At 39.4% G+C, this 15297-nt stretch overlaps 1 pseudogene; it reads left to right on the top strand.

Moving 5' to 3' along the window:
• Nucleotides 1-3735: 3735 nt before the first annotated feature.
• On the top strand, nt 3736-12598 carry LOC127653100 (uncharacterized; annotated as a pseudogene).
• Nucleotides 12599-15297: the final 2699 nt, after the last annotated feature.

The raw sequence follows: 15297 nt of genomic DNA, 5'->3' as shown, positions 1-15297 counted from the left end.
TATTACTACTTATTAACATTGAAATTATTATTACTAACCTGTGGATTTATTAAGTCAATTCTCATAAGTTCATTATCAAATCCAGGACAACACTCACTGCCCACTCTGGTACTCCCTGACAGAAGCCCCTCTCGGGACAGAAACGTTTGCACACAGCTGGCCCTGGGAGCTGCGCAAGTACGCATTTCTCCAGTGAGCCATCTTGCACTGCTGCTGTGCAAGATCAGGGAGGACGAGGAACAGTTTTGTAGTCCCAAAAATATGACACAAATAGATGCACAGTTAGCCTTTTCTCAATTTTTCTTCTTCGTCATCTTCTTCTTCTACTTCTTCCGTGAGTTGTTTATGTGTAGAAATAATTGAAGGTGTGATTGGTACTTCAGCTTTATTTTATATTTATCTGTTACTGTGTTCCCCAGCTAAAAATGATAGAAACAGCAATAACAAAAGCTTTTGAGGGTAGCAGGCCAATCACAAGCAATCTTTGCTAAGACAACTCCAAAAGTCCAATAAAAATAAACCATGACCTCTGAGATAAGAGACAACCAATCAAAATATATTGTGATGCTAAAAATGTGTTTCACAGTAATACATAAGTGATGCCCTTTTTCAGGAATGCAACTTGAGAGGTAAATCAGGTGACTGTGTACTTTACAAACACATTGAATGATTTGCCTCAGAGTTATGTGTGCTGAGTGCATATCTTTCTTTAAATAACAAAAAACGGGTTGGTTACACCATAATCTATACAACACACTGTTGCAGGACTTTAACTCATGCTGTAAGAGAAATAATTTTGAAAACTTACATCCATTAAATATGATCCTTTACTACTGAAGGGGCAGGTTTCGCTTTCTCTCTTTGGCTACTGATGAGTTGAATACATTCACTAGCAATTGTTATAATCAAAAGTAATCAAAGCGTTTTTTAATCATGTGCATTTATTCAAGTTATAATTATGAATGGTACTGGTCTTTCATGTATTTGACCTCTAAGGTGTGACTGAGGGTCAGGAATACCATAACAGTGCTTACTCATTTAGCCCGGCTCTCAGAGAACAACTATACATGTGAGTTATAGTTAATCAATCATTGATAAAATTAAGATGTATTTAAGTTTTAGGTCAAGAATAAACCTTCTTTACCCTTATACCTAGAAATATTCAGAGTATGCAGGCTCTAAATGTGTATACGTGCAAGCTGTATTTTATCTCAATGTTTTGTTCTAGAAGAAATGGAAAAAATTCAGCCTGGTTCTCATTGACATTCAGCATTAATACGTCTTTTCTTTCTCTAAAGATGCAGTCTTTTCTTTTTCCTTTGTATTTCTCAATATCTTCTATAGTATTTCTCTAAATTGATTACAGTAATTGTTGGAGTGGTTGGAGCCAGGTGATTCGATATCGGTCAGTCACCCTCTGGCACCAGAAGAGTTCTGTTGGATTTCCTATTACCTTTGACCCTTTTACGATTATCTGCTGACCAACTTAGACTTTGTGGTTCCAGATAATCAATGTTATGTTTCTAAAGCTGCGTACACACTGCCAGCGACTTTATCGCTGCAGGTCGCCAGTGGCTGGCGGTGAAGTCGCTAGTGGGTGTTCCCACTACTGGTTGCCTAGTAACGTTTATAAATGACATTCACGGATGTCATTCCATTGCTGTTGACAGCGAATCTCTTTTCTTGCCAATAAAAACAAACATTTTGTAGGGAAAAAACTAAATATAAATGGAATCAGTACATAAAATGCTTTATATCAAAGATGAATGAGAAACAAGGCGTGCTGTTTGCCAGAGCGGCTGTTTATCTGCGGCTGAAAATGCAAATGTCGGTCTGTCTGGGTCCATAAAATCCCCGCGATCTCAGATACTCCTTTCCACGCAGTATTTTTCTTTAAAATGTCCTTGTACGTGGGAAGAGACATATCATAGAGCACTGGAACATTTCTAACAGCAAGAATTAGCCTTTCATCCATCTTTCCGTTACTGCAGGAGCTGAGAGAAAGAGAGAAGGATCACGTGAGCTCTCCCGTCGTCTCTCCTATTGGCTGTCGCTTCCGTTAGTCGCTCCAAAGTTGAACTTTTCCCAACTTTGTCGCGTCGCTGGACACGCCCACATCTAGCGCCAACGGTCGCGACAGCTAGTATCGCCGGAAGTCGCTGTGCTCGCATTGAAAATGAATGGTATTGAGTCGCTGTCGCGCGCGATGTCGCTGGCAGTGTGTACGTACCTTAAATAGCATCTTCTGCGTAGATCAACAGTTCACCATATTTGGATAGTTTACATAAATATCAGTATGGTTAACCTATCAGAAGCCTGTTAAGATGACATCAATGCCTATAATTGTTAGCCATTTTGTATTGCAAGTTAGTTCAAGGTTAGATCCTCTACTCATTTTCTGTTTCCATATTTTGCCTTTGGAAATGTGGAGAACTTTATCTTCAGTAAACTTTCTTTCTACTGTTTGAAACTCAACTTTGACTCCTGGTCTTCATTGTTAATACTGGTCTCCCTAATGGGTATAACTGTATCACCTTACACCACAGTATTGCTCAAAATACATTTTCACATGTTTAAATAAACGTTTTCATAAACAATGTATTCATTGGATTTTGGGACACTGTATCCAGATATCCTTCCTACGACCTAATGTAAGGGGGGTTGAGAACTAATTTTTCAACTATTATGAAACAAATTATGTTCCCTTACGAATCAGTATACTTTTACGTAGCAATGCATATGGGAATACCTTCTTATATGACTGAGTAGAAACCTCTCTAAAATAATGACAATATTCTAATATTGTGCTATATATAGTGCTCCGGCGAACATTACTCCATCTTAATGTTGTAGTGTGGATAGGTAAAACAGAGATAAACGATGATGTATTTGTTGTCATGTTACGCAGTCATGTGATCCATTCAACCAAAAACAATCAAGATGGCGGTCCTTGTTGTAGCTGTGTTGCTGTGCCTGCTATCAACTTTAATAGCATTGTTAAAGATACATTTTACTTTGTACAACCTTCACATTGCATTCTTTTGAAGGCAATGGGAAGTTTGCTTGGAATTGTGTTTTAGACTGTACATGGAAATGAGGCAGGGCCACGCTTCTTACGGATTTTTCTCATGTGCAGTAATGGAATTTAAGCGTTTTCGTATGTTTCAGTGTGGACAAGCAACTTTTGGAAAATGTTTGCAAACATCAGAAGCATCAGATGAGAGAGAGAATGACCAGAAGGCATGAGAGAGAGTGACCAGTGATTTAGAGTGTTCCATTTAATCTATGGATTAATCTATGGCTTCCTTAATTACAACCATCTGAGGGATTAATCTATGGCCTCCTCAATTAAAACCTTAATCTATGGCCTACTTAATTACAACCATCTGAAGAAGGCCAGCAGTGGGTTGGTCATTTCCCGGCTTTGGATGAATACGCCGTTATGGAGTCCTCACTGCTGGACGAATGCTTCAAGAACCTCGCCATCATCCAACCAAAACAAAATCCAACAAAAAGCAGTTAATCTCCCAACTTCCTTGAGTGTGTCCAGTGCCACTGCCTGGCATTACTGGAGGAGGCCGTTCAGCTGCCAGAGGACTACATGGTGGTGTTTCCATGAGCCCCGCCCAAACCCCACCCCTGGTCCAGGGGACCCCTCTCCTTGTCTTTCCCACCTACCCCCCCTGTCTCCCTCTGCTTCCCCCCAGGTTGGTGAGTCCGCCCCATGAGTGTAGAATGAAAGCCTGTGCCGGTCCGTTGGAGCTGTGGGGAAGCATTGCACTGCCAGGATCGATGTCCGGTGATGGAGGTGGGGACACTGATCCAGAACCCCGACACTCCGCAGGCCGCCCCTTATTGGGCAGGGACATATCAGATACTGGTAAGAGTAAAAGGGGATACACATAAAACTTTGGTGGATTTGAGTTGTCACCAAACCTCTATCCACCAATGCTTGGTGCAAGGTGGGGCATTGGGCAAGAATAAATGGGTGAGGTTGAGGTGTGTGCATGGGGAAATTCACAAGTATCCGGTGGTTACCACTGAGATACGATTCAGGGGAAAAAGGCTTAGTTGAGGCCATGGTTAATTCCCGCCTCACCCATCCACTAATTCTGGGAACCGATTGGCCTCAGTTAAAACATTTATTGAGGGTAATTTGTGTGGATGGGTCCTGTAAATTGTGGGCACGGTGTGTGATGTGCGACACGATGGCTAGAGAGGCGGTTCTGGGACCGTCGTTTGCTCTGCGACATGATGACGTGGACGAGGGAATTCTCATACTAAGGGGCTTCCCTGAGGTGATATCCCTCTGGAGCAGTCGTGTGACAAGTCCCTCAAGCAATTGAGGGATTTTCAACCTTCCATCAATATATGGAGGCAGAAGAGAGCTGATAATTGCAGGCAGAGAAGGCACCAAAGAAATATTCTGGTTGTAAAGTGGAGATAAAACCAATGATAAAGATATATAGATAGAACGATACATTTAATAGAGTATAAACAAACAATAAGAAAAAGAATAAAAACAGTGAGATAATATAGATGTAAAACGAAATTAGGAAAAAAGAAATCAAAAAGTTAACTCACAACTGGCTGGAAAAAAAGTTAGTCTTGGCTGTTCTTAGTCTAGCAGCTGTTGATTGGAATGTGCTAGAGCATAACTCCTAAACTAGACTGTAGCATGAAATGTATTTGACTTCATACAGATAATCTATACATTCAAGGGGTATAACTGTGCTTAGAGAAAAAGTTTATATTAAAGTGACGAGTAAGAATATTTAAATTATAAAGAACTGTAAAGTGACTTAATTCCATTTGGGAAATCAAATTATCTGGACAAATAATAAAGCTTTGAGTCCAGTGTATTGCATTAAACTGAAGTCAACTAAGTAATTGGAATTTAAATAAAGGTTGTATTTAAGATAAGTGTTGTTATATTACATAAGGTAAAACTCCAGTGGAAATACTAAAATCTAGAAGTCCACTGTGTAAAATCTCAAAGAAATGAGAAAGCAAAATAAATAAATAATAAAGTGACTTGAATTAACTTTGTGTATTAAAAAGTAAAGGTGAAAGAAATTGGAAAAATTGTTTCAAAATATTGCCGTTGAAGATTAGTGTAGAAGGAAATACATTTAAAAATAAGAGATTCATTTATTCTCTAAATGTATTGATTTATCTAAATTAATGGTGCTAAAATAATTTTTCATTTTATATGCCAAGTAAAAATGAAGAAATAAACAGTGAAGAAATAAAAGCTAAGATCTAGATGAGGACTGATCCTAAAAAGTAAATGGACAAATATATAGAAAATGTATTCATGTATGGGGTATAATAATTCATATATTAGAAGAAGATAAGGAAATTGATTTAGAAAGACATTTAGATTAAAAGGTTATAAAATAAATAAATAAAAAGATAAGAGTAAATACTAAAAACAGGAAACGTAAAAAGAATAAAGTAAGAAATATGTCCAGGAAGTTTAAAATTCACTGAGGAATATGAGGAAGGCCAGAAAAGCTGAGGAATGCAGAGGAGGGTAAAATGACAGGGTCCTTTTTAAAAATACCTCCCTATGTGACCCCAAAGGTCAGCTCCCAATGGTCAGCTCCAAATAATTTAGATAGAATGTGAATGGTATTTCTCTTAGTGAGGCCAGTAGTTATCAAAGCCACAGAAAATGGGAAATGGAGATTAAAAAGAAGGATTTTGAAATTGGAATATGAAAAGTAAATCTTAAATGTGAAAATTTCACATTCATGTGTCTGTTTTATGTTCTGTCTACTCCAATTTGAGAGAATAACATTTTTTAACAATATTAAATTAAACTATAATGTCCTGATATATACATTTAAAAACCCATGATTATATGTTTTATTTTTGATGTGTTTAAATATTTCTGGAGAACAATGTACATGTGTGTGCAACTTTATTGGTGTAAACTTGATCAACCAACAAAAATAAGACAGATAGTGTTTATTATTTTTGCTAGAGAATGTCTGACTGGTGAGATTGAGTGAGACCTGGTAGTGCTCTTAATAGAAACAGATCCAGAAACAGAGAGGTTGATGTCTTGATGTCTCCACTCAAACATAGGGGCGCCCCGAATTTAGAAAAGATAGATAGAAAATTCTTTTAAAATTTGATATTTTTCATTTATTTCTTGTTTTATATATACAGTGTAGGCATTGGTTGATCATGGATACACTGAAAGCTGTCACTGAGACTAGAATTAAAGAAAATAAATTTAAGAATAATTTAAATCATTTCATGTTCTCTATTGTTCAAATTTGCTCAGAGAAGTTTTTTCTTGGGTTTGTTCGGTGACTAATCATGCCAGATAAAATTGAAATAAGTCCCAATATGTGGTGTATTTGACTGAAAAAAATATTGATAATGCTAAGGAAAAACTGGTAATTGGGACTAGGTGAAACCCATAGAGAAACATTAAGATTAAATTAAATATCCTAAATAACTTCATGTTCATGTGTCTATTCTGTGTGAAAATGATGCTAACTATGTTGTACCCTCTCTGTTGTCAGCACTGTGTAAGTCATTTCAATAACTCATTCTGGAACCAGTCTCTCACCATTGCAGATTGCTGAGCCAGATGATTTATTGAAGAAGCTTATATGCAGGAGAAAGTCCGGAGAAAAGAAAAAAGACTGAGAAATACAGTATGTGGACTGTTATATGATTGGCCCTCCTACTATCATGAATGCTGGTAATCATTACTGAATTGACATTTCAATTGTGGATTCAGATTTCTCTTGATACGTTGATTTCAGTCATATATGACTAATTGGATGTTTGATTCTCCAACTGCCATCCATGGGTTCAATACCCATGTCTAAATTGTTCTGAGGGTCTAAATTTAAATCCAGCATCTAATTGCTAATTTATTGATGTGAAGGTATTAAATATTAAAACTTAATGGCATAGTAAGAGTTACATATTGGATTGTTTACTCCCTAAATTTTCCAAGACTACCCTCACTTTAAAGAAAAAGATTAATGAGTTCTACAAGGAGTTAATTAAGTGTATATTTCTAGTAAGCTATTTCTATTTTTAGTTACATCCATGAAAATAAAATTTTAGAGGTAAACAGTTTCTGCACAGTGACATCTGTCTCTGCTATTTAACTGAACAATTTATCATGAAATGCTGATAAGTATAAGAGGATAATAACTGAAAAATCTCATTATTAAATGATGATAACATTAGGATATATATAAAAAAATGAGACTTGTAAGAAATTCAAAGGATTTAATGTATTTTACTGATCAATTATTGCAAAACATTTGTCTGAACTTCCATTGTGCCACTTTACTATTTTATTTTGTTTAAAATATTTAATTTATTTTCTGTTCATTTAAAAAGGTGATTTATGTTGGTTTATTTGACATAATGAAAGTTCCTTCTCCTGAGAAAGAGTAAGAAAAGGGAGAAAGTAATCATAAGATAGTTTATTGATTTAAAACAAAAACATACATTTCTCAATGGTCTGAATACAAATGCGCATTATTTTCATTCCGCGAGGAGGGAAGGGATAAGAGAAGTAGAAATTCTAGAAGTTTTCTTGAAGATGGTTTAAAATGGCAAAGGTTGAAAGCAGATAATATAATAAAATATATTTGAGAGGGGAGAGGGCTCGCAAGCGGACTGCCTTCATAGCAAATCCCTTTGGATTCACTAAACAGCTGCTTGGGCAGAAGCGGAGCGGGACCCTCACATGCCCAGAAGAGGAAATCAACCGACACCTCAGTGACACCTACAGTGACCATAGGAGAGAGGAAGACCTGCCCCCTTGGAGAGCTAATTACACCACCAGACCCATCCATCCAGTTTAACAACAAAGAGCCCACTCTGGCAGAAGTCCGGGATATAGTCAGATCGGCGCAGACAAGTGCAGCTCCAGGGCCAAGTGGAGTGCCATACAAAGTATACAAGCATTGCCCGAGACTCCTGCAGAGGCTATGGAGACTCATCAGGATAGTATGGCGGAGGGGGAAGGTAGCCAAGCAGTGGAGGCATGCAGAAGGTGTTTGGATACCAAAGGAGGAGAAGGCGAGTGACATCACACAGTTCCGCACCATCTCGCTGCTAAGTGTGGAAGGAAAAGTTTTTTTCAATATCCTTGCAAACTGGTGAAGGGTGAGGGTAAAAATCCCTTGGCTCTTCAGATATATCAATACATATATATATATATATATATCCTTTTATATCAATATCTATCTGTATTCTGTTGCTTAACTTCTTTAATAAAGTGATGAATTAACTATATGCATGATCACATAATCAATTCTATTTTCTTATGCATAATTGAAATATACTTTGAATCATATGTGTGTTGAATGTTAATTAGTCTCTTTTAGGAACATTCCAGAGTCTCTCTGTCCTGCATGTCGGCTGAAGGACTTTTGGGGGATAAGCTTATTTGTGATGCTCTCCAGCCTCTCAGGGGAGGGGGTCAGGGGGAATGCGTTAAACATGTGTTCCAGAATGCACACATGTTGAAATAACATACATTTCTTCCCTAAAGAAATAATAAGAGAAAATCACACTTCTACTATTCAGGTGTTATTACATAGGACTTTAAACCATATAATTAGTCATGGAAAGGTAACAATCAAACACAGAATACATCTGGAACACATGTTTAAAGCATTCCCCCTGACCCCCTCCCCTGAGAGGCTGGAGAGTGTCACAAATAAGCTTATCCCCCAAAAGACCTTCAGCCGACGTGCAGGACAGAGAGACTCTGGAATGTTCCTAAAAGAGACTAACGCTTTCCCGGTCCGACGTGCCGAACTCGACCCACGGTGTGTTTCAGAGGTTTATGTTTTTGAAAGATAAAACTCCAAAAAAAAAAGTAAACATAATACATATATTTGGAAAGCTGAGATACTCGTGATTCGAACGATGTAAACCTTTTTAAGATACAATCACAACAGCAGGTACAATCTATATCTTTGTCAGACCACCAACATATAAACAACCAAAAACAAAATTTAGGCAACTCACCTATGAAGCCTCATAGTAGTCCACTGAGCCATAACTTCCCGACAAAAACGGTGTTGTTTCATTGTCAAATGTCCAAACGATCAGCTGTTATATATATATATAACGATATATATATATATATATATAATACAGAAAAGATCACCAGATCTTGCACCGCTGGTCGTCTGAAGTGCAGGCAGTGTCATGCAAAGACACCAGTGAAGTACTCTTCCTGTGTTCTGCCTTTGTGCTTTGTACCCAAATGTGACTGCTACAATGACTGGCATGTTGCTAGAAACATGTACAATTTTATAATGGTTTGTAAATACTTTGTGTAAAAATTCATGTAAATAGTTTGTTGTGTATTTTTTATATAAACAAATTGTCTACCATAGCACTAGTTTTGATTATTTTATATGCACAACATTTAGTTTCAAGAAGGAAAAGGCACTCTAATGTGTTTATGCATCAGTTACTCTGTGTCAGCAAAACTAATAGTGGATCTGGATATGGAATATGATAGCTCTAAGTGTCATCTTTCATTAGAGCCCAAAATTATGACTGTACGTTGAAGCGTTCAAAAGTAGGAGCCTTTTTGTCCTAGGTTACCAAAGGGTCCTTTTGGAGTATCCAAAAGGCACTTTTGTAAAACGCCTGGGTGTACCCTTAGAAAAACATGTGTAAAATATTCATTTTTTATGGTATTGTTCTAAAATTTGAACTTGGACTAGGTAAGGCTTCATGCTGTGATCCCATTGTGTTCTCAAGCTAATAGCTACAAGTTATAGTCATCTGCAGGCATCTGTATGCAAAAAAATTTTCAGGCGGAAAAAAAAAACTTCTATTTCATTGTGTTCAAACTTCTATTACTCAGAATCAGTAGCACTTACAGTAATTCTGACTGCTGGGGAAAAAACTTCAGAGTGTCCCCTTTCAAATGTGACCAAAATGCATGTACTCCAAACGGTTCAAGAACAGCTTTAAATTTACTTTGGGTATGCCTTGATTAGGCGTTTTAGGCTAATTTTACAGGATTGGGAAGAGGCTAATTAACATTCAACACACATATGATTCAAAGTATATTTCAATTATGCATAAGAAAATAGAATTGATTATGTGATCATGCATATAGTTAATTCATCACTTTATTAAAGAAGTTAAGCAACAGAATACAGATAGATATTGATATAAAAGGATATATATATATATATGTATTGATATATCTGAAGAGCCAAGGGATTTTGACCCTCACCCTTCAGTCCCCCGTTTTAGACCAATGTGGGGTCCAATACCGCCACGTCTGGCTCTACCAATTTCACTGCAAACTATTCTTCAGTAAATTTTGATTCTTTAATTGAATTTCTCGACTCCTGGTTTTCTTTCTCCATATCTGGTCCGGGTCATAACTCTTATACGCCTAACACTGGCTTACTGAGTACCTCCTGAGGAATTCCTATATAGACACTGCAGTGCAGAAGGGAGGTGTTCCAGGCGTGCCAGGCTGTATAGAGCATACAGGAGTGGTCACCCAGTTGATCCGTGAAGCAAAGGAAAACCGAGGCGACCTGTCAGTCCTCTGGCTTGACCTTGCGAATGCTTACGGATCCATTCCGCATAAGCTGGTGGCAAAAACCTTGGCAGCATACCATGTCCCAGAAAAGATCCAGGAACTCATTCAGGACTACTATGGCACCTTCAGTTTGAGATTCACCTCCGGGACAATAAAATCGGCATGGCATCGCCTAGAGAAAGGCATCATTACTGGTTGCACCATTTCAGTGGTGTTGTTCGCCCTGGCAATGAATATGCTCGTCAAGTCAGCAGAAGTGGAATGCAGGGGCCCCTTGTCCAGATCTGGTATTCGCCAACCTCCTATACGAGCATTCATGGATGATCTGACGGTCACATCAACTTCAGAGACAGAATGCCGCTGGCTCCTTCGCAGGCTGGAGAGGTTCATCACGTGGGCAAGGATGGCTTTTAAGCCAGCCAAATCCAGGTCCTTGGTTCTGAGGAAGGGGATCGTGGTCGATAAGTATCGCTTCCACCTGGAGGGATTCCTAGATCCATCAGTGTCCGAGAAGCCCGTGAAAAGCCTGGGGAAGATCTTCGACGGAACCCTGAGAGACACCATGGCAGTCCAGTCTACACAGAGGGAACTGAAATCATGGCTGTCAGCAGTGGACAAGTCAGGTCTCCCAGGGAAGTTCAAAGCATGGATCTATCAACATGGAATCCTGCCAAGACTCCTTTGGCCACTGCTGATATACGAAGTCCCGATAACCACCGTGGAGAGCTTTGAGCGAAACATCAGCCAGTTCCTTCGCAGGTGGCTGGGCCTGCCAAAGAGCCTTAGTAGTATTGCTCTGTATGGGCACACAAACAAGCTGCAGCTTCCCTTCACCGGCCTGACAGAGGAGTTTAAAGTTACCAGAGCCAGGGAGGTCCTACTTTACAGGGACTCATCTGACTGCAGAGTCTCCTCTGCAGGCATCACAGTGAGAACTGGAAGGAAGTGGCGGGCTCAGGAGGCAGTTGAGCAGGCAGAAGCTAGGCTGAGACATGGTGTATTGGTAGGTTCTGTGGCAGTCGGACGAGCAGGGCTTGGTAGTCATATAAGACCCCGCTACGACAAAGCGCAGGGGAGTGAGAGACATCGCCTGGTCCAGGAGGAGATTCGTGCTGAGGTAGCGGAGGAGCGCCACAGTAAGTCAGTGGCCATGTGTCAGCAGGGAGCTTGGACGACGTGGGACCATGTATCTACCAGAAAGATCACCTGGACAGAAATTTGGAAGTCACAACCAGCGAGACTCAAATTTCTGATTTAGTCGGTATACGATGTCCTTCCAAGCCCATCCAATCTGAATACTTGGGGTCTTGTGGAAACTCCAGCATGCCCACTGTGCCTGGCAAGAGGTTCTCTAGAGCACATCCTGAGCTGCTGCCCGAAAGCCCTGGGAGAGGGGAGGTACACATGGCGCCATGACCAGGTGTTGAAGGCAATAGCGGATACTGTTACTGACAGAGCAAACAGCAGCTCCCAGCAAGGCACAACATCGCCTTCGTCAGGGCAGGGGAGAAAACGCAGGCAGAGCGGAAGACCTCAACAGGGCTGCTAGCCACGGCTCGTGACTGGCAGCTGAAAGTGGACCTCGGAAGACAGCTGAAGTTCCCAGAGCACATTGAGAAAACAAGACTCAGGCCAGACGTGGTCTTAACATCTGACTCCTCGAAGCAAGTAGTGATCTTGGAACTTACAGTCCCCTGGGAAGACCGCATAGAGGAAGCCCATGAGAGGAAGAGGGCCAAATACCTTGAGCTGCTGGAGGCCTGTAGAGGGAATGGATGGAAGGCCCGCTGTGAGCCTATCGAGGTGGGTTGCAGGGGATTTCCAGGGCAGTCTCTGCACCGGGCACTCAGGCTCCTTGGCATCAGAGGGTTGCAGGAAAGAAAAGCCACCAGGAACATCATTGAAGCTGTGGAAAAAGCTTCAAGGTGGTTGTGGATCAAGAGGGGGGATCCATGGTGTAGCGTGCTGCTTGGACACAAGCTGGGGACTGATCATCCCCGGTTGGATCACCCAGGTGAGGGTGTCTGATGATTAGACCCGAAACACCCGACGACCCTGGGTTCATCACTGATGATGTGTCCAAGCCGCATCATCTACATATAGATGGTGTTTCTCTAAAGCATTAAATTACATCTATCAATATTCTCACTGTTGTAGAATTACATAAATGTGTTAGTGTGATTTCTAAAAAAAAAAAAAGGAATAACTGTAACAACAGTGTGAAGGAGTGCAATCTCTCTCTCCAAATTCTTTCCCTCTTGTTCTCAGTTCAAGTTTTTTAAGTGGGCTAAAACCATATCTCTAAATTGTTTTATTTTCTTTTGATTTTATTTGATTTTACATGGAAAATGATGTGATTAGACAATAATGTTAGATACAGTAATATGAAGGAAAGGTTCAAACAGCTTTCCTCATCATGATTAAAGATGTTTTATATTCAGAGAGCAATTTGAAGTGAAGTGTTCATACTAAAGATAATAGATTTGGTTGAATGTACATCTGGAAGAATAAATGTAGGTTCTAAAACTACCTAGAAATTATTAAATTAAAGTGATGATTTAAATTAAGCATCTTAGAAGCTTGACAGAGGAGACCCTGTATTTTGATTTGTTCTGACAAAGTCTTTTGTGACCTTTGCTAAAGGAGAAAACATAACAACTTAAATGGAAATTAGTGAAATGTAGATGAGTTAAATTGTAACATTTTACTTTTCATTTGGACAATTTCAATAGATTGTTGAACTTTGAATAATGCTTTGTGCATTTAACCATGTTTTGGACTGTCTCAATGTTTGAGCAGTTGTAGATGGTTCCATTGGCTGTGACTGTTCTCAGGTGATGCTCCCTGAAGCAAGGGAAAATATCTGTTTGCTGATACCAGATATTAAAGATTGGATAATAAGACTGAGCGGTACCGAGACCAGAGACAAAAGATGATGACCCAATGATGGGTAAAATTCTCCAGTGGCAAGAGGTGACGACCCAATGACGGGTAAAGGCTCTCCAATTGCAAAATGAGAGCTGCCTAATACAGGGTTCCACCGCCCTGGAAACATGCCCAAGAAGGGTGAACTGGGTTTAAGGAAGTGGATGGATGCTTTTAGGAAAGAAGCAGCAAAAGGGAGGTCTAGAAGAAACCTGCCAGAAGTTGTGAGTTCCACTCAACCCGACTGTGTCTTAATAACCGCTTTATTAAAATATTTTATCACAGCGATGAATAACAAGCATTCTATCACTGTGTTATCAGGGGATCACATCCTGTGTAGAAAATCAATTATAGATTGATTTTGGAGGTAAAGCTTTGAGAACCGTTGCATACAAAGAAGTGCCTAAATTATTAAAGAAGTATTAAGCAAACCATGGACTGTTTGCATGATGAAGAATTACGATTGAAAAATTATTTTTGTTTATGCTTTTATTGAACTCATGTACAGTTTAATAATAATGAAGAAGGGAAAAAGAAAACATGGTGGTGACTAAAAATTAACATGGCCTGATTGCCAAAAGAAATGAGGTGCACAATTAACACAAATTAATATAATATTTGGATAACAACATTGTGGAAGGAATAAGATTCTGTTGTGTGTGATCATTGGTAAAATAATTTTGGATTCGAGCAACAGGAAAGCAGAAGACTTTGATCGATGTGAATGGCCCAAGGCAATGGCAACTACCCTGAATGAACAGAAAGACCAACTTGGGAGGAAATTGATTCCTTCAATGAATATATAAGAAGATATGAAGAACCACACCCTGGGTGTAAGTGCTGGCTAACCTCTCCACAAAGGGTGACCCTCTACGATGCGCAAAGTATCTGGGTTGAAGACATCTACACTACAAGCAAGAACTCTTAAAATTAGGATGAATATTTTGTTTGATACACTCTACATAACCGTGACAACCAAAAACAAGGCTGAACCAGGAGCACGCACATGCTTAAATATGTTAATTTGTTACTATAAAGTCACAGAGGAGGGATATGTAGTATATTTTTATCAAGTTAATCAGGAGTAATCAATGAAAACATTGTTGATTTGTACCACAGTTATGTCTGACGGGCAAACATGCAGTTTGCTGTGTGTGCATGAAGGCCTGTGGTCGTAATAGAATGTGTGCTCCATATATGTGTGACATTTGAAGGTATGTGCAAAAACAGGAATAGCATTACTTGGGGGGCTCTCATGACCGCTGGGAGAATTGATCTCTTCCAAAGGCGGTTCTGTTACTTCTTAATATGGTCAGACCAGAGTCAATGAAGAGGATGATAAATAATGCATGTTTAAAAAAGTGTAAGCCCCACCTTGTTTGAGGAGATGTATTTAAGTGAAACCAAACACAGGGATGCTTCAGTTGTTGCTCTGGTTTTACTGCAGGCAACTCGGCTTTATGGTATGATAATAAAGTCTATTCTTCTGAAATCAAAACCCCAAAGATGTTGAGTGATTTTTCACAAAATTGGCAGAAGAAACTACTACATGACCAGGTGAAAGTTATTGATGTTCAACAGCACCAGCCTAATGTTGTGCTCACATATCTGTACATTTCCTTTATTAAAGTGTGATTGTATTGAGTGACGCAGGATACTCAGACCAAAGAAAATACAACACCGATATTTGTACTAAAGAGTCATCAGGAAAACTACGCTTTGAACTGTATAATGGCCCATTTCTTTTGGCTGGGCATTCACGTTGACATACGAAAATGGTGTGTGGCCTGCTGTGAATGTCA

This window comes from Xyrauchen texanus, chromosome 2 (assembly GCF_025860055.1).
Source record: "Xyrauchen texanus isolate HMW12.3.18 chromosome 2, RBS_HiC_50CHRs, whole genome shotgun sequence".
NCBI lineage: Eukaryota > Metazoa > Chordata > Actinopteri > Cypriniformes > Catostomidae > Xyrauchen > Xyrauchen texanus.
This window is presented reverse-complemented; position numbering and strand designations above follow the sequence as displayed.